Consider the following 9,171-nt stretch of genomic DNA (forward strand, 5'->3'; position numbering starts at 1 on the left):
CCACATCAAACCAAAGACACTGAAACTTATAGAGGAGAAAGTGGGGAAGGGCCTCAAAGATATGGGCACAGGGGAATGATTCCTGAACAGAACAGCAATGCCTTGTGCTCTAAGATCAAGAATTGACAAATGGGACCTCATAAAATTTCAAAGCTTCTGTAAGGCAAAGGAAACTCTCAACAAGTCAAAACAGCAACCAACAGATTTGGGAAAGATCTTTACCAACCCTAAATCCAATAGGGGACTAGTATCCAATTTATATAAAGAACTCAAGAAGTTGGACTCCAGAAAACCAAATAACCCTATTAAAAAAATGGTGTATAGAGCTAAACAAAGAATTCTCAACTGAAGAATACCAAATGGCTGAGAAACACCTAAAAAATGTTCAACATCCTTAATAATTAGAGAAAAGAAAATTCAAAACAACTCTGAGATTTCACCTCACACTAGTCAGAATGGCTAAGATCAAAATTTCAGGTGACAGCAGGTGCTGGTGAGGATTTGAAGAAAGAGGAACAGTCCTCCATTGCTGGTGGGACTGCAAGCTGGTGAAACCTCTCTGAAAATTAGATTGGCTGTTCCTCAGAAAACTGGACATAGTTGTACTGGAAGATCCAGCAATACTTCTCCTGGACATATACCTAGAACACGCTCTAACTTGTAATCAGGACACATGCTCCTCTATGTTCATAGCAGCCTTATTTATAATAATAGTCAGAAGCTGGAAAGAACCCAGATGTCCCTCAACAGTGGAATGGATATAAAAAATGTGGCACATTTACACAATGGAGTACTGCACAGCTATTAAAAACAATGAATTCATGAAATTCTTAGATAAATGGCAGGATCTGGTGGATATCATCTTGGCTGAGGTGATCCAATCACAAAAGAACTCACATGACATGCTTTCACTGATAAGTGGATATTAGTCCAGAAGCTCAGAATTCTTCTTAGAAGGAGGAACAAAAGACCCATGGAAGGAGTTATAAAGACAAAGTGCAGAGTAGAGACTGAAGGAATGACCATCAAGAGACTGCCCCACTTGGGGATCCATCCCATAAACAACCACCAAACCCAGAGACTAAGCAGATGCCAACAAGAGCTTACTAACAGCTTACTATAGCTGTCTCCTGAGAGGCTCTCTCAGTGCCTGGCAAATACAGAATTGGATATTCATAGTCATTCATTGGGCAGAGCACAGTGTCCCCAATGAAGGAGCTAGAGAAAGTACCCAAAGAGCTGATGGTGTTTGCAGCCTCATAGGAAGAACATCAATATGAACTAACCAGTACCTCTAGAGCTCCTTGGGACTAACCCCCTATCAAAGAAAACACATAGTGGTACTTGTGGCTCTATTTGCATATGTAGCAGAGGATGGCCTAGTCAGCCATCAATGGGAGGAGAGGCCCTAGGTCCTGTGAAGATTTTATGGCCCTTTATAGGGGAATGCCAGGGCCAGATATGGGAGTGGGTGGGTTGGGGAGCAGGGGGAGGGGAAATGGGATAGGGGAATTTCATAGGGGAAACTAGGAAAGAGTATAACATTTAAAATGTAAATAAAGAAAATATCTAATAAAAAATAGCACTTAAAAAAAAAAAAAAAGAAAACATTGACACAACAGTTACAGAAAACGCAAAATGTGAAAAGCTCCTAACCCAAAACATCCAGTAAATCCAGGACACAGTGAGTTGACCAATCCTAAGAATAATAGGTATAGAAGACAGCAAAGATTTCCAACTTTAAAAGCCAGTAAATATCTTCAACACAATTATAGAAGAAAACTTCCCAAACCCAAAGAAAGAGATGACCATAAACATATAAGAAGCCCGCAGAACTCCAAATAGTTTAGACCAGAAAAGAAATTCCTCCTGTCACATAAACCTCAAAACTCCAAATGCCCAAAACAAAGAAAGAATATTAAGAGCAGTAAGGGAAAATAGTCAAGTAACATATAAAGGCAGACCTATCAGAATTACACCTGACTTCTCACCAGAGTCTATGAGAGCTAGAAGATTCTGGGCAGATGTCATACAGACCCTAAGAGAACACAAATGCCAGCCCAGGCTACTATACCCAACAAAACTCTCAATTACCATAGATGGAGAAATCAAAATATTCCATGACAAAAACGAAATATACAATAGCTTTCCACAAATCCAGTTCTACAAAGAATGATACATGGAAAACTCCAATACAAGTAGGGAAATTACACTCTAGAAAATGCAAGAAAATAATCTTTCAACAAACCGAAAAGAAATTAGCCACACCAACATAATTCTATCTCTAACAACAAAAATAACAGAAAGCAACAATCAGTATTCCTTAATATCTCTTAACATCGATGGACTCTACTCCCCAATAAAATGACATAGACTAACAGACTAGATATGCAACGAGGACCCAGAATTTTGCTGCATATAGGAAGCACACCTCAGTGACAAAGACAGACACTACCTCAGAGCAAAAGCCTGGAATACAATTTTCCAAGCAAATAGTCCTAAGACACAAGCTGACGTAGCCAGTCTATTATTAAATTAAATGGCCTTTCAATCAAAAGTTAGCAAAAAAGATATGGAAGGATACTTCATACTCATCGAAGGAAAAATCTACCGAGATGAACTCTTAATTCTGAATATCTATATTCCAAATGCAAGGACACCAACATTCATAAAATAAATTTTACTAAAGTTTAAAGCACACATTGCACCTCATATAATAAATTAAACTCCAGAGAACCAAATAACCCTATCAACAGAGCATTCTCAACTGAGGAAACTCTAATAGTGGAGAAACACCTAAAGAAAATTTCAACATCCTTAGTCATCAGGGAAATGCAAATCAAATGACCCTGAGATTCCACCTCACACTAGTTAGAATGGCTAAGATCAAAAACTCAGTTGACAGTAGATGCTGGTGAGGATGTGGAGAAAGAGGAACACTCATCTATTGTTGGTGAAATTGCAAGCTGGTACAACCACTCTGGAAATTTTCTGGTGGTTCCTCAGAAAATTGGACATAGTACTACCAGAGGATCCAGCTATACTACTCCTGGGCAAATACCCAAAAGATGCTCCAACATGTACTAAGGACACATGCTTCACTATGTTCATAGCAGCCATATTCATAATATCCAGAAGCTGGAAACAACTCAGATGCCCTTCAATAGAGGAATGGATACAGAAAATGTGGTACATTTACACAATGGAGAACTACTCAGCTATTTGAAAACAATGATTTCATGAAATACACAGGCAAATGAATGGATCTAGAAAATATCATTCTGAGTTAGGTAACTCAGTCACAAAAGAACACATATGGTATGTACTTACTGTTAAGTGGATATTAGGCAAAGTGTGAGGAATACCAATGATACAACACATGGACCACAGGAAGCTCAAAAGGAAGGAAGATCAATGAGTGGATGCTTCAGTCCTACTTAGAAGAAGGAACAAAATTATCAACGGAAGTATTGGGTGGAAGGGACTTGAGAGGAAGAGAGGAGACAGAGAGAAAAGAGATGAGACAGAGAGAAAATAGATGGGAAGAATCAGGTATGGGAGGAGATGGAAGAGATGTACAGAGGGTCAGGAAATTGAACAGGGTTGTGTAGCAATGGGGGATGGGGAGCTTGGGATAGCAATGAAAAAGACCCAGATTCCAGGAAAACAAGGGCCTCCAAATCCCCACAGGGATGACATTAGCTGAAATACTTTACACAAGGGTGGGAGAACCTGTTGAGACCATATTCAGAGGTTAGGCATGGCTCCTTGGTTGAGGGAAGGGGCCACCCACCAATCTTCAAAATTTTAACCTAGAATTGCTCCTGTCTAAAGGAAATACATGGATAAAGAGTGGAGCAGAGACTGAAGGAAAGGCCATCCAGGGACTGCCCCAACTGGGGATCAATTCCACATGCTGATACTAAACCCAGACCCATTTCTGATGCCAAGAAGTACTTGCTGACAGGAACCTGATACAGCTGTCTCCCGAGATCCTCTGCCAGATCCAGATCAGTACAGATGGGGATGCTTGCAACCAAGTGTCAGACTGAGACAGGGGCCCCAGTGGAGGAGTTAGGGGAAGGACTGAAGAAGCTGAAGGGGCCTTATCTGGTATCACTGGGAGGAGAGGCCCTTGTTCCTATGAAGGCTTGATGCCCCAGTATAGAGGAATGCTAGGGTGGTAAGGTGGGAGTGGGTGGGTTGGTGGGGTAGCACCCTCATAGGTGGTGGTTAACGGGGGTGGGGGGTGGGGGATGGGATAGGTGTTTTGCAGAGGGGAACTGGGCAAGGGATAACATTTGAAATGAAAACAAATAAAATATCCCATTAAGAAAGAAAAGAAAAAAAGTGATCTACCAAACTCTCTAAGTCATGTAATACTGGCATTTCCCCCTAAGGGCCTATAAAAAGAAAATTATATTAAAACTTAACCTCACTGGGACATCATTGTCCATAGAAAGTGCCTTGTTATTCTGGTTGTGGTAAAATAGATTCACAATATATCTACATTTTTCTACTTAGTTTTTTTTTCTCACAATAATCCATTTTAAATGCCAAAGTAGCTCATACATGCATTGACAACCTGGGCATTGATATTATTGCTCTTCTCTAAATAATGGCATGAAAGAGATTGGAATGATCAATTGGGACAAAACGAGTAAAAGAGAGAAAGTGAGAATTCATGGTTATCACTCTTAAGATGTAAGGTGTGATAACTTCTTCTCTCAATGACAATGTCTCCATTAAGTGAAGTTCTTATCAGACATACTAAAGTACCAGCTTGTTTACCATAAGTATAGTGAAGCCAGATTGTTATTGAATCTCAGCATCTTATCAGAGTACACAAAACTTCTCTTTTCTACTTTGCTACAATAAATCCATGTTTGGTACTTTTAGGCCATCAGTCAAGTATTTAATAACTGGAGTCATTGGAACAAGAAGCATGGCTTTGAAACCAATAGAAACATGGCTGCTATTTCTTATTGTCTGATTTTGCACATCATCACCTATATGTTAAAAAGATAGGATATGCCAAGAAGATAGTATTTCATAATGTATATTGACACTTAAAACATGTTTTTAAAATAGAAGATGAATAAAAACTGTTTACCCTAATCCTTAGCTGTGGCTTCTCCCACTGTACTAGTCTCCTGGCTCAGTCACTTCTACCTTCTAGTAAAGGGTGTTGGCTGTCTATAAGGAGGAACAGGTGGGGGTGTCTAGGGTACATGTAAAGTCAGCACTAAGGGGAGCCCCAGAGGAGTTGGGGGGTCTTCTAGCTTTGGACAATTTGGAAAGTTAATATTTCCCATGCATAGCAAGAGTAGTGTCCTTGGAGACTCAAGTTTGTTGATATGCTGACTTGTCAAAAGGTGATAAGATAGATGTGTTTTGAGTGATTGGGCTGAGGCATTCATTTACATTTAAATCTCAAGCTTATGAAATTTGTCCTTTTTGTTTCACTGGTGCATCATCCGAAGCCTCTGCTGCAGCTGTTAGGATCCTTGAATATAAACAGCAGTGTACTTGGTATGTTACTGCTGTCTCTCCTGGCACCAGGCCCTAATTGGCAAGGCAGTGGCTAGGGCAATTTCACCACATTGAGCTCCTTTGAATCACTGTTCCTAGGGATTCCTGTCTCTTCAAGTAAGTTGGTGCAGTGGGAGAAAAAGAACAAAAAAATACCTGATTTTCTAGGCTTTTTTAAAAAATATGTGCTAGTAATCTAATAAGAGGATATTTTTCACATTCCAAGTGTTCTTTTATTTAGTTCTGTTTAATTTCAGAAAGTTTAAAACTTCTGTTTATGAATAGAGATTTAATTATGAAACAAGAACCTAATCGTTAGGAAATGGAAGTTTGGCTTCCTGCGGAAGCATAAATTCATTTTCTACATGAAACAACTCTTAATTATGTTAAATTTAGAAATCATTTTTCTTCCTGAGTTAATGATACAAGAATCTGCTTCTGTAATTTTTTTTTGTCTTCTTTTGGTAAACCTAGAAATAACAGTAATTTGAGCTATAATGCAGTAATTTGTTTCTCTTATGATGGGGGAAAGACGTGTGAAATAAATCACAAAATTTGTATCTGTGAATACTAGCTCCTAATTTTGAATTAGTGCTGGTTAATGAATTCTTCTTCTGAGGAGATGCACTCAAGAATCCAGGATTTTCTGTGTTGTCTTCTTGTCAGGTATGCAAGTGCTTCTACAAATGGAAAAGAGGGGCAGAGGTTGGTTATTAATCCCACCGCAGTGGTTATTAATTGGCAAGGGACACAGTAGAGGGGATTCAGACATTCGATTAGTGATTATAACAAAGAAAAACCGAGCCCCGTTATCTCTGATTGCCAATCATTATTTGACCTGTACTTATGAGAATTCGCCCCACTTCCTGCTGGCAGCATTGTCCAATCACCAGTACTCTTGTCTCAGTAAACTTTATTTTGTAGTAGGTTCAATGAACATTTGTTGTAAATTCAGTCTTTGCAAGAACTGCATTAGCAATTCTGGAGGGATGAACATAACAGTTATATATAACTTTATAAATTAAAAAGCTTCCTTGTTTTAATAATTAAAACTAGAAAAGGCACACCAATAACTGAACATAATGAGCAGCATTGAGTTCTTGGCCTCAGTTAACTTACAATGGCAGCATGATAGATTCTTCAGGATGCATTCTTCAAGTCCATGAGGCTTTAGTTGTATCAATTGTTCTAGTAGCTTCCCTATCAAATCTGATGATTTGTAATCCATGCTTTAGAATAATTAATATCAAGAATGGAAAGCTAAATAATAAAGTTACCCAATTAAAAGGATTTATCCTTTATATAAAAATGAGTTCATATATTAAAAATAATTATTAATTGGCCACTATTAATTTGTACTGTTAGAGTGGAATTTTTCTTTTAAGCACAAGGTCTATGTCATGGGAAATCAAAATACATTCATAGTAATCACAAATTTTGTATATGGTACAAATAATACATCTTGTTAGAACAAAATGACTTTAAAACATTGAAAGTGAACCCAGTTATACAGAGATTAAATAATAGCTGTCACCAAAGGTAGGAAGCTGAACAGACCAAAATAAACACAAGCTCTCTTGTATCCCGAGCTTTTGTTCCCACCAGAAAGAACACGCTCAGGACAACCGGAATCTTCTGCGGCAAAAGCTTTATTGCTTACTTCTTCAGGAGCAAGAGAGAAAATGGCAAAAACCCGTCCCTTTTAAGGAGAATTATCCTTGCCTAGGACGTGTCACTCCCTGATTGGCTGCAGCCCATTGGCCAAGTTGTTGTCATGGGGAAGGCAGAGCACATGGAGTGGAAAACTACCCTGGCACATGCGCAGATTATTTGTTTACTACTTAGAACACAGGATGTCGGCGCCATCTTGTAATGGCGAATGTGAGGGCGGCTCCTCACACTCTTGAAATGGCAGGAACAGTAATAAAACTTACTGGCATATGCCTTCCTCTTAGTACTCTGAACAAACAAATGAAAAAAAAAACAAGCAAACAAATGAAAAGACACGTGATGAAGGGTTCTTGGCTAACAACATGCATGTACTGATCTTCTGTACATTGTATAATTGAGCCACATTTGCTGGAACTCCATAGAGAGAGAAACTGCACCAGATCACTTCTGGTGTTGTACTGTAGCTTCTTGTCACTTCTGCAGACTCAGAGTGATTGATAGAGAAGAACACAGAACTCAAAAAGGTCAACAGGATGAAGGGCCCAAGTGAGCCACACTTTGGAAAGAGAAGAAAGCAATCACAAGTAGGGAGGGAAAGTGGACAAGGGTGGGGGCTGGAGAGTGGAACCTGATCTGGTATTAGGTGAGGGAAATGGACTGAAGCACTGAGGACCAGCAGAAAGAATGGAAACAGGCAACCTCAGGAGGTAGATGACTGGGGGGGGGGGGGGGGGGGTGGGGCTCCAAAATGCACCAGAGACCTGGGAGGTGAGAAACTCTCAGTACTCAAAGGGAGGGATCTTAGATGAAATGCTCAACAGTGGGGAGAGGGAACTTGTAGAGCTCACCTCCAGCTCACATCAAGGCATCAAATGAGGGAGGTGGTTGCCATCTCACAGTCACATCTCTGACCTATGATTGTTCCTGTCTGAAAGAACCGCAGGGATTGAAATTGATAGAAGCCTAAGGAAAAGAAGGTCCAGTGACAGGCCCAAAGTGGGATCCAGCACAAGGGAAGGTCCCAAGGCCTAACACTATTACTGAGACTATGGAGCACTCACAAAAAGGGACCTAGCATGACCGCACTCTGGAAGACCCAACAAGCAGCTGAAAGAGTCAGGTGCAGATATCTGCACCAAATCAGTGGACAGAAGCTGATGATCCCTGTGGTTGAGTTAGGGAAAGGCTGTAAAAAGCTGAGGAGGGGGGCGATCCTGTAGGAGGACCAGCAGTCTCAACAAACCTAGATCCCCAGATCTCTCAAACACTGGACCACCAACCAGGCAGCATACACCAGCTGATATGAGGCTTCCAACACACATAGAGCAGAGGGTCTGGGTTCAATCAGGGATGATGCACCTAACCCTCAAGAGACTAGAGGCCCCAGGAAGTTTAGAGGTCAGGGGGGTAGGGGGATTGGGGGGCTGGAAGTAAGTTATTTAATTTTTGTCTCAGTTTATCAGGCTATATTTTAAAGCCCAAATTCAAATAATTTGTTAAATACCTGTCCTGTTCATTTGTCACTGTAGCCATTCTTGAATGACGTTTATCTATTTTTAGCTACTTTATGACATGTCTTTTCATCTTGTGTCACAAACAAAAATCTATCATCCCAATAACAACATGATCTTTGTTCTTCAGAATCTCAGTTTTGGGACAAAAGTCTCATGAGTTAAATGCTGGTCCCACTGGTAAGAAAAGAATAAAAAAGGAGTGAGATAAAACCAAAATAAGTAATAACTGAAAAGATAGTGATAATGTGGGGCTGGGCAGATTGCTCAGTAGGTAAAGTGCTTGCCATGCAAGCATAAGATTTGAGCTGACATTCTCAGCATTCATGTAAAATTCTAGGCATGCCTGTAAACTCAGTGCTGGAGCAGGGTAAGAAAGGCAGATCCCAGGGGCTAGCTGCTCTGCCAGTCTAGCTAGCCTGTGAACTCTAGGTTTAGTGAAATACCTTATATTAGA

Source organism: Mus musculus, chromosome 13 (genome assembly GCF_000001635.26).
Source record: "Mus musculus strain C57BL/6J chromosome 13, GRCm38.p6 C57BL/6J".
Classification (NCBI taxonomy): Eukaryota; Metazoa; Chordata; class Mammalia; order Rodentia; family Muridae; genus Mus; species Mus musculus.